Raw genomic sequence first — 19,527 nt, 5'->3', positions numbered from 1 at the left:
TAGATAATTAAAGTAATATTGCAAAAGGATCAATGTGCTCTATAGGAACGTCAATTTATGATTTTTTTTCTATTCTTAGATTCAAATTACAACAATATAAGTTCTAATAAGACTGACATTTATATTTTCAGTGCAAAGAAATCAAGATGTAGGCTTTCATTAAATCTGCATGTTTTTAAAAATGTTATTTATGGATTTTTTTATTGACTTTTTTAAATCTATGACTGAAGTTTTCTCCTTTCATTTAGAAGCAAAAAAATAAAACATGGGAGACTCAATAGGTTTTCATAGAATTTAAAATGTTTGCTCAGTCATTGTCCACAAAGGATATGTGGACTATATATGATTCTAATAATTTCTGAATTAATATTTACTTTCTGATAGAATCAAGTCAACACTTCTAAGAATATACTTTTATAAGAATAGATTTGAAGTTAAAAGATATCTCATAGCACAACAAAGAATTAAAAAACAATAAAAATTTTACCAAACCTTTGGAAATTTGCATCCCATAAGATCCAAAATTTAGTTCTGCTTAGTTTTCGTCTTTCCAAACTTCTTTTCTAAACACATGCAATCGTCATTTAGGAAAACAATAGTTCCTACATTTAAATAGGGTACTTGTTCCAGATAGCTATGATTTCACACATATTCCATGAATGAAGTTTTAGCTAGGCAACATTAAATTGGCCACCACAGACATATAGGTAGTCCTTGCACTGATAAAATATTGTTGATGTACAATACTTCCATAATGTACAAACAATAAGTTAATGAAATAAAATTCTCAATGATACGAGAATTGAATCATTTATGTAATCACAGATACAAGAGTACAAAAACATGAAGCTGTGTTAATATAGGTAGTAGATGTATGTTTACGAGCAGTGTCTCTCAGACACACATATATCCCGGGAATGTACCAGGCTACCTGAGGTAACATCTCTCCAGGTGTATCAGATATGTGCAGCATACAAGTCAAATTCTTGTTTCTTGTGTTCTGGTCATAAATGTGATGGTGGACATGATATCTGCATCACGGGCCACATTATAGCATTCTCTACACAACAGTTTTCTCTTAATGGCCCCACTGTAACTGCCATCTGCACTCACAATGTGTTCAATTCAATCTCCCGCCCCCTCCCCATGCCTTCCTTCTCACCCCACTATCAGTATTACCTAAACTTTCGAGACAACCAACCATTCCTCCTACACTGCTAATATAACCACTATTTCAAACTTTCTACCAACATGATTATCTCCCTTGGGCAGACCTTTTCTTCACTTAGCTGTACCTTTCTGCACAACTCATATTCCAACTTCATTGCCCTGACCAACTTCTACATCTTAATTTAAATATGATCCCTCTCCTAATACAACTCTCTTGTGCAGAGCCCCATATGCCATATAATTGAAATGTCTGCCAAAGGGAGGGATGTTATGGGTTATCTTCCTTTATCACCAATTAAATGTGTCCACCAAAGGGAAGGAATGTAATGTTATCTCCCTTTACCACCAATTAAATGTGTCCACCAAAGGGAAGGAATGTAATGTTATCTCCCTTTACCACCAATTAAATGTGTCCACCAAAGGGAAGGAATGTAATGTTATCTCCCTTTACCACCAATTAAATGTGTCCACCAAAGGGAAGGAATGTAATGTTATCTCCCTTTACCACCAATTAAATGTGTCCACCAAAGGGAAGGAATGTAATGTTATCTCCCTTTACCACCAATTAAATGTGTCCACCAAAGGGAAGGAATGTTATGGTTTATCTCCCTTTACCACCAATTAAATGTGTCCACCAAAGGGAAGGAATGTAATGTGAAAGAATATTATAATTTATCTCCCTTTGCCACCAATTAAATGTGTCCACCAAAGGAAAGGAATGTAATGTGAAGGAATGTTATAATTTATCTCCCTTTGCCACCAATTAAATGTGTCCATCAAAGGGAAGGAATGGTATGGGTTATCTCCCTTTGCCACCAATTAAATGTGTCCACCAAAGGGAAGGAATGTAATGTGAAAGAATATTATAATTTATCTCCCTTTGCCACCAATTAAATGTGTCCATCAAAGGGAAGGAATGTGATGGGTTATCTCCCTTTGCCACCAATTAAATGTGTCCACCAAAGGGAAGGAATGTAATGTGAAGGAATGTTATAATTTATCTCCTTTTGCCACCAATTAAATGTGTCCATCAAAGGGAAGGAATGTTATGGGTTATCTCCCTTTGCCACCAATTAAATGTGTCCACCAAAGGGAAGGAATGTAATGTGAAGGAATGTTATAATGTATCTCCCTTTGCCACCAATTAAATGTGTCCATCAAAGGGAAGGAATGTTATGGGTTATCTCCCTTTGGCACCAATTAAATGTGTCCATCAAAGGGAAGGAATGTTATGGGTTATCTCCCTTTGCCACCAATTAAATGTGTCCACCAAAGGGAAGGAATGTAATGTGAAAGAATATTATAATTTATCTCCCTTTGCCACCAATTTAGTGTGTCCATCAAAGGGAAGGAATGTTATTGGTTATCTCCCTTTGCCACCAATTAAATGTGTCCACCAAAGGGAAGGAATGTAATGTGAAGGAATGTTATAATGTATCTCCCTTTGCCACCAATTAAATGTGTCCATCAAAGGGAAGGAATGTTATGGGTTATCTCCCTTTGCCACCAATTAAATGTGTCCATCAAAGGGAAGGAATGTTATGGGTTATCTCCCTTTGCCACCAATTAAATGTGTCCACCAAAGGGAAGGAATGTAATGTGAAAGAATATTATAATTTATCTCCCTTTGCCACCAATTTAATGTGTCCATCAAAGGGAAGGAATGTTATTGGTTATCTCCCTTTGCCACCAATTAAATGTGTCCACCAAAGGGAAGGAATGTAATGTGAAGGAATGTTATGGGTTATCTTTCTTTAACAACTAATCACACCACAAGTCCTAATAATTGGAATTCTCCTCTATGACATTCAGGATATTTTCATAAACAAACATTTGGAAATATCCTTGTGATATTGTTCACTGTTTAAGGATAAGAACTGCTCTGTCTGGTAGTACTGTGACCTGACTCAGGTTGTCATGTTGACATTATCCTTTTAATGGTGTTGGACAGTCCTATCAAATCAATAGCTCCTTCATATGACCTTGAAATTGTTACCTTAGTTAGTGATTTTAAGTTTCTTTTTCAACAAGATATCAAAACAAATCTAATTGAACACTAATTATAGTGGGTAGGATGAAATCTAGCAATAGTGGAGCGATGTAGGCGATGCTAAACTTACTAATGTATATTAGATCTTCAGGCTGATTTATATTGAAGTTGCAAACCATCCTTCTCAAATATCAAATTTGATTGACTTAGCAAATTCGGCCTTCAAATTGTAAAAGAATTTTCGGCTTAAAATGTTTGAGAAAATTTCATATGAATATATAACTGATGAATTTGCCCATTACATTACATTAAAACCCCTTTCCTCAATAACCCGGCCATATTTGTCTTAATGTTCACTTGGTCCAGAGAGAGTCCTTGTAACTAAAACCACTTTCCGTTGAATACTTCATTTCTCATGAACTAATATTTGCCCCTTCTCTTCATATTCATGATGCATCAGCCCTCGGGTTGCTCCTAAGTAGATCTTGCTCATTTGTTTATCATGGTCTTGGACAAACCTCTGATTACTTGAATACCATATGTATTCCTTAATCTATTAACAATTGGTCCCTAGCAGTTACTCTATAGCTAGTTGATAACTGGAATCCATGCAATTGCCAAAATATGCAACGCTTTTTCTTTTTGTTATTCTAAGTACAGATTTGCTTCATGAACTGGGTTTTATTTCTCTAATTATTTTTTAAAAAGTGAAACTTAAATTCCACTACCTCCTGTTCTACTTCCTTAACACGAAGAGACAAAACATTTGAATATTAAACTGATAGTTGCTTATAAACTGCATATCACAAAATTGTACTGTTTAAGTATGAGACAATTAAGCCCTAGTACATGACTAATGTGACGAGCTCAATATTGAACAAACTCCTACAGAAACCTCACTTGACCTTTGCATTGGCATTTTACAATTAATCGATGAACCAAAAAGAAAAAAAGCTGAAGCTGGGAGTAACATTTGCCCTTTAACACTGATCACTCCTACAACATGTGTATTGACATTACCTTGCGTAACAAAAGCACACACAGGAATCTGCCAACATCTTAACATTATCTTTTAAATTCTCCAAATCATGCCATTTTCATTTAATCATATAAGTTATTGGATTCTATTTTAATTCCACATTATCTTTTCTATCTAAATTTTAGTGAATTTTCTTACTTAAATGGGGAAGAGGTTCAGTTTAGGAGACCTCAGGTAAAAAAAAAGGCAATAGGAATTTCACCAAGGTTTGAAAGTCTTACACAATATGTTGTCTAATAAGTAGTACCAACTAACATGTAAATATTCTCTGAATGTCCAATCTATACAGACTATATCACAATTAATAATTGGTAAGTGGATGACGTGGATGTGGAATTAAAATTCACGTTTACTGTTCAGTACACTTGATGTCTAATATCATAACAATGGAGTTTTGGCATGAAAACTATTTAAAGATGAATGTGGGTCAAGGTCATTAATTGAACTTAATTGATATTCAAATGCAAATGACCCAATATGATTAGCCTTATGATCAAATCTTTTGAATAATGCAAAGGTGTCTTAAAAGGTTTAAACCCATTTGACTCCAGTGAACTTGAAAGTAAGTCAAGATCACTTATCTGAACAAACAATTTTGCACTGCATCTCGGCATGTAACTCACCCTACATAATGACCTAGAGTGCATTGGTTATTTAGATGTCACTTATTTTAACACATTTGACCCTGGGAACTTGAAAATAGGACAAGGTCATTTATTTGAACAAATTTAGAAGCCTTTTTTTATCTCAGCATCCTAATCATCACATGAGCTAAATCAAGGTAATTACAATATCATATGCTTATCATAGTTGGTCATACTTTACACTTTATGTTACAATGACAAGTTAATTACTGAGAGAAGCAGAGACAACAATATACGTAGCTTTCTTTGGCCTTTTGAGCCAGTAGGAATTATAATCTAGACAGGTTTCATTTTACAAAAATAAAATTTCACACCAGCTAGAAGAAACCATGCATGTACCTGTAATGTCCTGTATAATATATCACGGTACAATGTATCATCGAGTTGCTGTGTTGCTGATAACAGAACCCATAGACCATTGATATTCTTGTATCAATTTAATTACCCTATACATCATTCAGCCATGAAATCCCATCAGTTAATCAATATTCACACAGAAGCCCTTAATTTTCTACTAAGAAATGGGTTAATGATTTTTATTTAAGAACGTTTGTACCTTATCCAATTTTTTTTTTTTCTCCAATGTAGGGATATACTGCAAACATAAGGGTGGTTAGGTGTCAAAGTGGTAACACACTGGACTTTGGATGGTCTGGTGTCACAGTGGTAACGCACTGGGCTTTGGGTGGTTAGGTGTCAAAGTGGTAACACACTGGACTTTGGGTGGTTGAGTGTCACAGTGGTAACACTGGACTTTGGGTGGTCTGGTGTCACAGTGTTAACACACTGGGCTTTGGGTGGTCGAGTGTCACAGTGGTAACACACTGGACTTTGGGTGGTCGAGTGTCACAGTGGTAACACACTGGACTTTGGGTGGTCTGGTGTCACAGTGGTAACACACTGGACTTTGGGTGGTCTGATGTCACAGTGGTAACACACTGGGCTTTGGGTGGTCCAGTGTCACAGTGGTAACACACTGGGCTTTGGGTGGTCTGATGTCACAGTGGTAACATACTGGACTTTGGGTGGTTGGGTGTCACAGTGGTAACACACTGGGCTTTGGGTGGTCTGGTGTCACAGTGGTAACACACTGGGCTTTGGGTGGTCGAGTGTCACAGTGGTAACACACTGGGCTTTGGATGGTCTGGTGTCACAGTGGTAACACACTGGGCTTTGGGTACATGGTCTGGTGTCACAGTGGTAACACACTGGACTTTGGGTGGTCTGGTGTCACAGTGAGTGGTAACACACTGGGCTTTGGATGGTCTGGTGTCACAGTGGTAACACACTGGACTTTGGGTGGTCTGGTGTCACAGTGGTAACACACTGGGCTTTGGGTGGTCTGGTGTCACAGTGGTAACACACTGGGCTTTGGGTGGTCGAGTGTCACAGTGGTAACACAATGGGATTTGGGTGGTCGAGTGTCACAGTGGTAACACACTGGACTTTGGGTGGTCGAGTGTCACAGTGGTAACACACTGGGCTTTGGGTGGTCTGGTGTCACAGTGGTAACACACTGGGCTTTTGGTGGTCGAGTGTCACAGTGGTAACACAATGGGCTTTGGGTGGTTGGGTGTCACAGTGGTAACACACTGGGCTTTGGGTGGTTGGGTGTCACAGTGGTAACACACTGGGCTTTGGGTGGTCGAGTGTCACAGTGGTAACACACTGGGCTTTGGGTGGTCTGTTGTCACAGTGGTAACACACTGGGCTTTGGGTGGTCTGGTGTCACAGTGGTAACACACTGGGCTTTGGGTGGTCTGGTGTCACAGTGGTAACACACTGGGCTTTGGGTGGTCTGGTGTCACAGTGGTAACACAATGGGCTTTTGGTGGTCGGTAGTCACAGTGGTAACACACTGGGCTTTGGGTGGTCTGGTGTCACAGTGGTAACACAATGGGCTTTGGGTGGTCGAGTGTCACAGTGGTAACACACTGGACTTTGGGTGGTCGAATGTCACAGTGGTAACACACTGGGGTTTGGGTGGTCTGGTGTCACAGTGGTAACACACTGGGCTTTGGGTGGTCCAGTGTCACAGTGGTAACAAACTGGACTTTGGGTGGTCATGTGTCACAGTGGTAACACACTGGGCTTTGGGTGGTCTGGTGTCACAGTGGTAACACACTGGACTTTGGGTGGTCCAGTGTCACAGTGGTAACACACTGGGGTTTGGGTGGTCTGGTGTCACAGTGGTAACACACTGGGCTTTGGGTGGTCCAGTGTCACAGTGGTAACAAACTGGACTTTGGGTGGTCATGTGTCACAGTGGTAACACACTGGGCTTTGGGTGGTCTGGTGTCACAGTGGTAACACACTGGACTTTGGGTGGTCCAGTGTCACAGTGGTAACACACTGGACTTTGGGTGGTCTGGTGTCACAGTGGTAACACACTGGACTTTGGGTGGTCCAGTGTCACAGTGGTAACACACTGGGCTTTGGGTGGTCGAGTGTCACAGTGGTAACACACTGGACTTTGGGTGGTCTGGTGTCACAGTGGTAACACACTGGGCTTTGGGTGGTCTGGTGTCACAGTGGTAACACACTGGACTTTGGGTACATGGTCTGGTGTCACAGTGGTAACACACTGGACTTTGGGTACATGGTCTGGTGTCACAGTGAGTGGTAACACACTGGACTTTGGGTGGTCCAGTGTCACAGTGGTAACACACTGGACTTTGGGTGGTCTGGTGTCACAGTGGTAACACACTGGACTTTGGGTGGTCCAGTGTCACAGTGGTAACACACTGGGCTTTGGGTGGTCCAGTGTCACAATGGTAACACACTGGGCTTTGGGTGGTCGAGTGTCACAGTGGTAACACACTGGACTTTGGGTGGTCTGGTGTCACAGTGGTAACACACTGGACTTTGGGAGGTCTGGTGTCACAGTGGTAACACACTGGACTTTGGGTGGTCTGGTGTCACAGTGAGTGGTAACACACTGGACTTTGGGTGGTCTGGTGTCACAGTGGTAACACACTGGGCTTTGGGTGGTCTGGTGTCACAGTGGTAACACACTGGGCTTTGGGTGGTCTGGTGTCACAGTGGTAACACACTGGGCTTTTGGTGGTCGAGTGTCACAGTGGTAACACAATGGGCTTTGGTTGGTTGGGTGTCACAGTGGTAACACACTGGGCTTTGGGTGGTTGGGTGTCACAGTGGTAACACACTGGGCTTTGGGTGGTCGAGTGTCACAGTGGTAACACACTGGGCTTTGGGTGGTCTGGTGTCACAGTGGTAACACACTGGGCTTTGGGTGGTCTGGTGTCACAGTGGTAACACACTGGGCTTTGGGTGGTCTGGTGTCACAGTGGTAACACAATGGGCTTTTGGTGGTCGGTAGTCACAGTGGTAACACACTGGGCTTTGGGTGGTCTGGTGTCACAGTGGTAACACAATGGGCTTTGGGTGGTCGAGTGTCACAGTGGTAACACACTGGACTTTGGGTGGTCGAGTGTCACAGTGGTAACACACTGGGGTTTGGGTGGTCTGGTGTCACAGTGGTAACACACTGGGCTTTGGGTGGTCCAGCATCACAGTGGTAACAAACTGGGCTTTGGGTGGTCATGTGTCACAGTGGTAACACACTGGGCTTTGGGTGGTCTGGTGTCACAGTGGTAACACACTGGACTTTGGGTGGTCCAGTGTCACAGTGGTAACACACTGGACTTTGGGTGGTCTGGTGTCACAGTGGTAACACACTGGGCTTTGGGTGGTCTGGTGTCACAGTGGTAACACACTGGACTTTGGGTGGTCCAGTGTCACAGTGGTAACACACTGGACTTTGGGTGGTCCAGTGTCACAATGGTAACACACTGGGCTTTGGGTGGTCGAGTGTCACAGTGGCCATGGTAACACACTGGACTTTGGGTGGTCTGGTGTCACAGTGGTAACACACTGGACTTTGGGAGGTCTGGTGTCACAGTTGTAACACACTGGACTTTGGGTGGTCTGCTGTCACAGTGAGTGGTAACACACTGGACTTTGGGTGGTCTGGTGTCACAGTGGTAACACACTGGGCTTTGGGTGGTCCAGTGTCACAGTGGTAACACACTGGGCTTTGGGTGGTCAAGTGTCACAGTGGTAACACACTGGACTTTGGGTGGTCGAGTGTCACAGTGGTAACACACTGGGCTTTGGGTGGTTGGGTGTCACAGTGGTAACACACTGGGCTTTGGGTGGTCTGGTGTCACAGTGGTAACACACTGGGCTTTGGGTGGTCTGGTGTCACAGTGGTAACACACTGGACTTTGGGTGGTCGAGTGCCACAGTGGTAACACACTGGACTTTGGGTGGTCCAGTGTCACAGTGGTAACACACTGGACTTTGGGTGGTCCAGTGTCACAGTGGTAACAAACTGGGCTTTGGGTGGTCATGTGTCACAGTGGTAACACACTGGGCTTTGGGTGGTCTGGTGTCACAGTGAGTGGTAACACACTGGACTTTGGGTGGTCGAGTGTCACAGTGGTAACACGCTGGGCTTTGGGAGGTCTGGGGTCACAGTGGTAACACAATGGGCTTTGGGTGGTCTGGTGTCACAGTGAGTGGTAACACACTGGGCTTTGGGTGGTCGAGTGTCACAGTGGTAACGCACTGGGCTTTGGGTGGTCCAGTGTCACAGTGGTAACACAATGGGCTTTGGGTGGTCCAGTGTCACAGTGGAAACACACTGGGCTTTGGGTGGTCTGGTGTCACAGTGGTAACACACTGGACTTTGGGTGGTCTGGTGTCACAGTGGTAACACAATGGACTTTGGGTGGTCGAGTGTCACAGTGGTAACACACTGGACTTTGGGTGGTCTGGTGTCACAGTGGTAACACACTGGGCTTTGGGTGGTTGGGTGTCACAGTGGTAACACAATGGGCTTTGGTTGGTTGGGTGTCACAGTGGTAACACACTGGGCTTTGGGTGGTTGGGTGTTACAGTGGTAACATGCTGGGCTTTTGGGATTTGAGATGAGTATAAAATTATAGGTCAATCAATTTCATAAATCCACAATATAATGTCATTGATTTACCCCAAACCTGGACCTCTGTATTCCAAACCTCAGGTTAATTACAATTTTAGCTGCATGCCCTCTGATCTATAGCTTTACTCCAAATTTGGGTGCGAAGTACTGAAGACTTAATTTCTAAGAAACTTTTGTGCCAAACTCTTTTAAAGCAATTAGTGTAATGGACTAACTTACTTGCCCGAAGACACAAAAACAATAAACTAATGATTGTGGTGTAGACTTGTTCTATCATTATCTTGCGTTCCAGGCTTAAGTACACAAAACTCTCTTGGATTCCAGGCCTAAGTAAATAACAGATCCCTCTTGGGTTCTAGGCGTAAGTACACAGATCCCTCTTGGGTTCTAGGCATAAGTACACAGATCCCTTTTGGGTTCTAGGCATATAAGTACACAGATCCCTCTTGGGTTCTAGGCATAAGTACACAGATCCCTTTTGGGTTCTAGGCATATAAGTACACAGATCCCTCTTGGGTTCTAGGCGTAAGTACACAGATCCCTCTTGGGTTCTAGGCGTAAGTACACAGATCCCTCTTGGGTTCTAGGCGTAAGTACACAGATCCCTCTTGGGTTCCAGGCGTAAGTACACAGATCCCTCTTGGGTTCTAGGCGTAAGTACACAGATCCCTCTTGGGTTCTAGGCGTAAGTACACAGATCCCTCTTGGGTTCTAGGCGTAAGTACACAGATCCCTCTTGGGTTCCAGGCGTAAGTACACAGATCCCTCTTGGGTTCCAGGCGTAAGTACACAGATCCCTCTTGGGTTCTAGGCGTAAGTACACAGATCCCTCTTGGGTTCCAGGCGTAAGTACACAGATCCCTCTTGGGTTCTAGGCGTAAGTACACAGATCCCTCTTGGGTTCCAGGTGTAAGTACACAGATCCCTCTTGGGTTCTAGGCGTAAGTACACAAAGCCCTCTTGGGTTCTAGGCGTAAGTACACAGATCCCTCTTGGGTTCCAGGCGTAAGTACACAGATCCCTCTTGGGTTCCAGGCGTAAGTACACAGATCCCTCTTGGGTTCTAGGCGTAAGTACACAGATCCCTCTTGGGTTCTAGGCGTAAGTACACAAAGCCCTCTTTGGTTCCAGGCCTAAGGTACAAGGTGCTTTTTTTGGTTCCAGGTGTAATTACACAAAGCCCTTTTGGGATCTAGGCATAGGTAAATAACAGAGCCCTCTTGGGTTCCAGGCGTAAGTTAAAGGAGCCCTCTTGGGTTCAAGACTTAAAGTACAAGGAGCCTTCTTGGTTTCCAGACAAAAGTATACAGAGCCCCCTTAGGAGCCTTCTTGGTTTCCAGACAGAAGCATACAGAGCCCCCTTAGGAGCCTTCTTGGTTTCCAGACAGAAGCATACAGAGCCCCCTTAACAGTATAAATATAAAGGAACAGCTGTTCATGATGTCTGGTTTCACAAAGTACAACCATAAAGAAGAAGTCCAAACAGAAGGGGAATTTGGGAGAAAGACAGGGAGCAAGAATCAACATACAAACTGGTTGCACTCACAATATATTCTTGCTGGTGGGTGGGGGAAGGGGGAGGTGGGTGGGAGAAGGGAGAGGTGCAAGCAATATGTTGAAGACACAAAAACAAGTCAATAAAAAATTCATAGAATGTTTCAAAATGGAAAAATTATCAGTAGAAGTACATATAAAAGTATATTAATCAATTTGGCCATTAACCTCAACATAAAACTAAGTTTTATGGTTGGACACAAGCATGGCACTTGAAAACTGCGAAATTGCAAAAACATGAATCAATATATTTATCTCTCAAATCAAATAACACAATGGTGAGTCCTGAAAATGCATATATCTTCTACATTACTGAATACACGTTTGGGAAATTCAGCAGCTGGTAATATATTTATGATGAAACATTGGGAAGTTTCTCGCTATAGAATGGTACAATATGGAAGCTGTAGACTTGATCATGTTTCATAGCTGCCTTAAAGTACTCTGAACCCAATCAATGTTTTGGCCGGGCTGCACTTTCTTATCTAACAAAGGTAGTGTTTATCTGATACGGAATAAGGTATCACACAAGTAGAAAATCTTCAAACAACCGGGAAGTTGATTGATTAACAATTATGACCTGATAACCTACATATTGATAAATAGGATCTTGGCTACCTAGATGTTTTAATTGTAATTTGTTAAAGTTTATCAGTGGAAGATAAGGACAGAAACATGAGGATAGGTATAGGTGACACCAACAGCCAGGGTCATTTGAGGATAGCGTAGCGACACCAACAGCCAGGGTCATAAGAGGATAGTAGGGTGACACCAACAGCCAGGGTCATTTGAGGATAGCGTAGTGACATCAACAGCCAGGGTCATATGAGGATAGGTAGGTGACACCAACAGCCAGGGTCATTTGAGGATAGCGTAGCGACACCAACAGCCAGGGTCATAAGAGGATAGTAGGGTGACACCAACAGCCAGGGTCATACGAGGATAGTAGGGTGACATCAACAACCAGGGTTATAGAGGATAGTAGGGTGACACCAACAGCCAGGGTCATAGAGGATAGTAGGGTGACACCAACAGCCAGGGTCATAGAGGATAGTAGGGGGACACCAACAACCAGGGTCATAGAGGATAGTAGGGTGACACCAACAGCCAGGGTCTTTTGAGGTTAGGAGGGTGACACCAACAACCAGGGTCATAGAGGATAGTAGGGGGACACCAACAGCCATGGTCATACGAAGATAGTAGGGTGACACCAACAGCCAGGGTCATAGAGGATAGTAGGGTGACACCAACAGCCAGGGTCATAGAGGATAGTAGGGTGACACCAACAGCCAGGGTCATTTGAGGTTAGGAGGGTGACACCAACAACCAGGGTCATAGAGGATAGTAGGGGGACACCAACAGCCAGGGTCATACGAAGATAGTAGGGTGACACCAACAGCCAGGGTCAAACGAGGATAGGGTGACACCAACAGCCAGGGTCATACGAGGATTATAAGGAGGGTGACACCAACAGCCAGGGTCATATGAGAATAGGCAGTCGACATCAACAGCCAGGGTCATATGAGAATAGGCAGTCGACATCAACAGCCAGGGTCATATGAGGATAGGAGGGTGACACCAACAGCCAGGGTCATATGAGGATAGTAGGGCGACACCAACAACCAGGGTCATATGAGGATAGGCAGTCGACACCAACAACCAGGGTCATATGAGGATAGGCAGTCGACATCAACAGCCAGGGTCATATGAGGATAGGAGGGTGACACCAACAGCCAAGGTCATATGAGGATAGGAGGGTGACACCAACAGCCAGGGTCATAGAGGATAGGAGGGTGACACCAACAGCCAGGGTCAAACGAGGATAGGCAGTCGACATCAACAGCCAGGGTCATAGAGGATAGGAGGGTGACACCAACAACCAGGGTCATATGAGGATAGGCAGTCGACACCAACAACCAGGGTCATAGAGGATAGGAGGGTGACACCAACAACCAGGGTCATATGAGGATAGGCAGTCGACACCAACAACCAGGGTCATAGAGGATAGGAGGGTGACACCAACAACCAGGGTCATATGAGGATAGGCAGTCGACACCAACAACCAGGGTCATAGAGGATAGGAGGGTGACACCAACAGCCAGGGTCATAGAGGATAGGAGGGTGACACCAACAGCCAGGGTCAAATGAGGATAGGCAGTCGACATCAACAGCCAGGGTCATAGAGGATAGGAGGGTGACACCAACAGCCAGGGTCATAGAGGATAGTAGGGTGACACCAACAGCCAGGGTAAAACGAGGATAGGAGGGTGACACCAACAGAAAGGGTCAAACGAGGATAGGAGGGTGACACCAACAGCCAGGGTCATATGAGGATAGGCAGTCGACATCAACAGCCAGGGTCATTTGAGGTTAGGAGGGTGACACCAACAACCAAGGTCATATGAGGATAGGAGGGTGACACCAACAACCAGGGTCATATGAGGATAGGCAGTCGACACAAACAGCCAGGGTCATATGAGGATAGGCAGTCGACATCAACAGCCAGGGTCATAGAGGATAGTAGGGTGACACCAACAGCCAGGGTCATATGAGGATAGTAGGGTGACACCAACAACCAGGGTCATATGAGGATAGGCAGTCGACATCAACAACCAGGGTCATAGAGGATAGGAGGGTGACACCAACAACCAGGGTCATATGAGGATAGGCAGTCGACACCAACAACCAGGGTCATAGAGGATAGGAGGGTGACACCAACAGCCAGGGTCATATGAGGATAGGCAGTCGACATCAACAACCAGGGTCATATGAGGATAGGAGGATGACACCAACAACCAGGGTCATATGAGGATAGGCAGTCGACATCAACAGCCAGGGTCATATGAGGATAGGAGGGTGACACCAACAGCCAGGGTCATATGAGGATAGGCAGTCGACACCAACAACCAGGGTCATATGAGGATAGGCAGTCGACACCAACAACCAGGGTCATATGAGGATAGGCAGTCGACACCAACAACCAGGGTCATATGAGGATAGGAGGGTGACACCAACAACCAGGGTCATATGAGGATAGGCAGTCGACACCAACAACCAGGGTCATATGAGGATAGGAGGGTGACACCAACAACCAGGGTCATATGAGGATAGGCAGTCGACACCAACAACCAGGGTCATATGAGGATAGGAGGGTGACACCAACAACCAGGGTCATATGAGGACAGCGTTGTGACATCAACAGCCAAGGTCATATGAGGATAGGCAGTCAACACCAACAGCCAGGGTCATATGAAGATAGGCAGTCGACATAAACAGCCAGGGTCATATGAGGATAGGCAGTCGACATAAACAGCCAGGGTCATATGAGGATAGGTAGGTAACAACAACTGAACAAAACAAAACAAAGTATTTATAAGAGGAAGATAAAGGAATGAAAGTTAAGGAAACAAAAGAAAAATACAGAAAAGAAAGGGGAAATACAGAACCTATAACCTTCCTATGTGTAGTAGGGAAAACTCTCATTTTGAGATGGATTCCTGTTGCTATCTAGGGCTACTTGTTTTACAGTCGCACTCATTGCCATCACCAGAATTATTACTTTCTACCTTTTTTTATGATTCCAGCTTCCTTCCAGTTTTAAAAAGTCAATAAAACTGATGAATCATGAACCTTAAAAGACCAAGCTTCTGACTGGAAATGTGTAGACATGCACATTACACTTTAGGCTTTACATAAAGGTTTTTATAGAGTAGACCTACATGTTTGACATCCTTGTGTAAAACACACCACCTTGAACTAATATATCCATCCCCAGCCAATCAGAATTTATGTCCCAGACAAAGAATGTGAATTTCACCTTTGACCTGTATGAGACCTTGGCCATACAGACCTGAAAATGGTATATGGCAGATGGCCATGTCAACCTACAAATTTCCATGAAATTTCTATGACCTATCTGCAAACAATTCTGTAAGAAACAAAAGTGAGGAAATCCCCAAAGAACGTGAACATTCATTCAGTGTAGTTTAGGAAAACATTCATTAAGAAGTTTAATGACCCAGACAATAAATCTGACCTTTCATTTCCATGTTACCTTGACCTTTGGCTATTCATACATACTTTCAAAAATTATGACCCATGCAAGCATCTCATTTGGAATGAAAGACCTATGATCTCAAAGTGACCTTGACCTTAGACCTGAATGTACAAATCACTACCTTGCTATATCCTTCACAATATTTCATTGAGTTACTTTCAGTGAGGACCATTTCAAAACCTGTACCCAAAGTATTTTACTTTTAACCACAATGTGACCTTACCTGGTAACTATGGACAAACAGGTATGGAACTATTGATGATGATATACAAATTTGGAGTTTTATATACTGCTATATCACAACAACATAGCCATCTAAAAGTAGTTCACAACTTATTATCCATGGTTGTTTGGCCTTAAGCAACCAGCCAACATCTTTCTCAACTCCCTGGGGAGTCCTATCCTGATATCTGTGGCGCTATAACAGCTTACACACATTTCATGCTCTGCCCTACCAGCACTCGATCATACATATGAATTGAGTTGACTGGAACACAACCGAGTAAAGTATCTTGTTAAAGGATACAACACAGCGCCCTTGCCAGGTCTCGAACCAATGATCCTTCGGTCACTTAGCCCGGTGTCCTACCACTGGACCACTGTGTCTCCTTTACCTAACATACCGTCTTGTCATTCTATATGCATGAAATTTAAATTGACCTACATTTAAGGAGTTCAAAGTTATGACCCAGGCAAACTTCTGGGACAAACAGACAAAGCTTCAATTATGTGCTTCCTAAATTTTTTTTCAGGTCGATGATAAAATGATTTCCATTGTAATTATCTAGTAAAAATTCCACTATAAAGTTACATAAATTGCAGTCAAACTTAATTTGATATTTCATACTGGAGGATTTCTGGAATGTTAGAGGGATGTCATGAAGTACAGAATCATCACTTAGTAATTAGACTATGAGTTGGTGATTATACTGAACTACCAAGGAGACAATGTACCACAACATTTTTGAGCCATTGGACATTTGTCTAGTTGGAACGTCTACTCAATACATCAGTCACTCGTTACTACAGCCATTATTACGACAATGATCCATGTTACCGGAACATATAATGTATTCTCTCAAGCATGGTGAAATGAACCAGAGTCAAATTTCAACAATGGTAAAGTTAAGTAATTTAATTTATTGATTAGGAAGCAGAAAGTAGAATATATTAATATTTAATTAAATTAATTCTTTTGGTTGTTGCGCGCATATACTCTGAATATATTCTGGAGAAGAGTTATTTAGTTCTAAGTAAAATTCAATCCAAAGAAACCTTTAATATTCACTGATAACATCATCAATTATATTTATTGAAGACTTCACAACTAAGGAACACCTAGAACAATTCAAGTCTTCACTCAAGGAATATCAAGACATCATCATCATCATAAAGAGCTATCATTAACACCTTTCAAGTGTTTAAGTTTTTATTTTTTTTTCAATCTAGAACTGAAGAATATGGCAATCTTAAATGGGTTTTGATGACACTTGATGGGACAAGACCCAAGGCAACTTTCTTTACTATATAATGTTGATGAACTTTCTTTACTATATAATGTTGATGAACTTTCTTTACTATAACATGTTGAACTTTCTTCACTATATAATGTTGATGAACTTTCTTTACTATTTATAATGTTGATCATTTTTCTTTACTATATAATGTTGATGAACTTTCTTTACTATATAATATTGATGAACTTTCTTTACTATTTATAATGTTGATGAACTTTCTTTACTATATAATGTTGATGAACTTTCTTTACTATATAATGTTGATGAACTTTCTTTACTATATAATGTTGATGAACTTTCTTAACTATATAATGTTGATGAACGTTCTTTACTATAACATGTTGAACTTTCTTTACTACATAATGTTGATGAACTTTCTTTAATATATAATATTGATCAACTTTCTTTACTATATAATGTTGATGAACTTTCTTTACTATCTATAATGTTGATGAACTTTCTTTACTATCTATAATGTTGATGAACTTTCTTTACTATATAATGTTGATGAACTTTCTTCAGTATATAATGTTGATGAACTTTCTTTACTATATAATGTTGATGAACTTTCTTTACTATTTATAATGTTGATGAATTTTCTTTACTATATAATGTTGATGAACTTTCTTTACTCTATAATGTTGATGAACTTTCTTTACTATATAATGTTGATGAACTTTCTTTACTATTTATAATGTTGATGAACTTTCTTTACTATATAATGTTAATGAACTTTCTTTACTATATAATGTTGATGAACTTTCTTTACTATATAATGTTGATGAACTTTCTTTACTATTTATAATGTTGATGAATTTTCTTTACTATATAATGTTGATGAACTTTCTTTACTATATAATGTTGATGAACTTTCTTTACTATTTATAATGTTGATGAACTTTCTTTACTATATAATGTTAATGAACTTTCTTTACTATATAATGTTGATGAACTTTCTTTACTATATAATGTTGATGAACTTTCTTTACTATTTATAATGTTAATGAACTTTCTTTACTATATAATGTTGATGAACTTTCTTTACTATTTATAATGTTGATGAACTTTCTTTACTATATAATGTTGATGAACTTTCTTTACTATTTATAATGTTGATGAACTTTCTTTACTATATAATGTTGATGAACTTTCTTCACTATATAATGTTGACAAACTTTCTTTACTATATAATGCTGATGAAATTTCTTTACTATATAAAGTTGATGAACTTTCTTTACTATTTATAATGTTGATGAACTTTCTTTACTATATAATGTTGATGAACTTTCTTCACTAGATAATGTTGATGAACTTTCTTTACTATTTATAATGTTGATGAACTTTCTTTACTATTTATAATGTTGATGAACTTTCTTTACTATTTATAATGTTGATGAACTTTCTTTACTATTGATAATGTTGATGAACTTTCTTTACTATATAATGTTGATGAACTTTCTTTACTATTTATAATGTTGATGAACTTTCTTTACTTTTTATAATGTTGATGAACTTTCTTCACTATATAATGTTGATGAACTTTCTTTACTATTTATAATGTTGATGAACTTTCTTTACTATATAATGTTGATGAACTTTCTTTACTATTTATAATGTTGATGAACTTTCTTTACTATATAATGTTGAACTTTCTTCACTATATAATGTTGATGAACTTTCTTTACTATATAATGTTGATGAACTTTCTTTACTATATAATGTTGATGAACTTTCTTTACTATTTATAATGTTGATGAACTTTCTTTACTATATAATGTTGATGAACTTTCTTTACTATTTATAATGTTGATGAACTTTCTTTACTATATAATGTTGATGAACTTTCTTCACTATATAATGTTGACGAACTTTCTTTACTATATAATGCTGATGGAATTTCTTTACTATATAAAGTTAATGAACTTTCTTTACTATATAATGTTGATGAACTTTCTTTACTATATAAGGTTGATGAACTTTCTTTACTATTTATAATGTTGATGAACTTTCTTTACTATATAACGTTGATGAACTTTCTTTACTATTTATAATGTTGATGAACTTTCTTTACTATATAATGTTGAACTTTCTTTACTATATAATGTTGATGAACTTTCTTTACTACATAATGTTGATGAACTTTTTTACTATTTATAATGTTGATGAACTTTCTTCACTATATAATGTTGATGAACTTTCTTTACTATTTATAATGTTGATGAACTTTCTTTACTATATAATGTTGATGAACTTTCTTTACTATTTATAATGTTGATGAACTTTCTTTACTATATAATGTTGATGAACTTTCTTTACTATTTATAATGTTGATGAACTTTCTTTACTATATAATGTTGAACTTTCTTTACTATATAATGTTGATGAACTTTCTTTACTATATAATGTTGATGAACTTTCTTCACTATATAATGTTGATGAACTTTCTTTACTATATAATGTTGATGAACTTTCTTTACTATTTATAATGTTGATGAACTTTCTTTACTATTTATAATGTTGATGAACTTTCTTTACTATTTATAATGTTGATGAACTTTCTTTACTATTTATAATGTTGATGAACTTTCTT

General features: G+C 40.3%; 1 protein-coding gene across 1 annotated transcript in view; it reads right to left on the bottom strand.

Annotated features, from left to right (window-relative positions):
* LOC117329281 overlaps window positions 1–19,527 on the bottom strand; it is a 158,299-nt gene that overhangs the window by 93,701 nt on the left and 45,071 nt on the right. The gene's annotated exons all lie outside the window — the stretch shown is intronic.

Source organism: Pecten maximus, chromosome 6, assembly GCF_902652985.1.
Source record: "Pecten maximus chromosome 6, xPecMax1.1, whole genome shotgun sequence".
Taxonomy (NCBI): Eukaryota; Metazoa; Mollusca; class Bivalvia; order Pectinida; family Pectinidae; genus Pecten; species Pecten maximus.
This window is presented reverse-complemented; position numbering and strand designations above follow the sequence as displayed.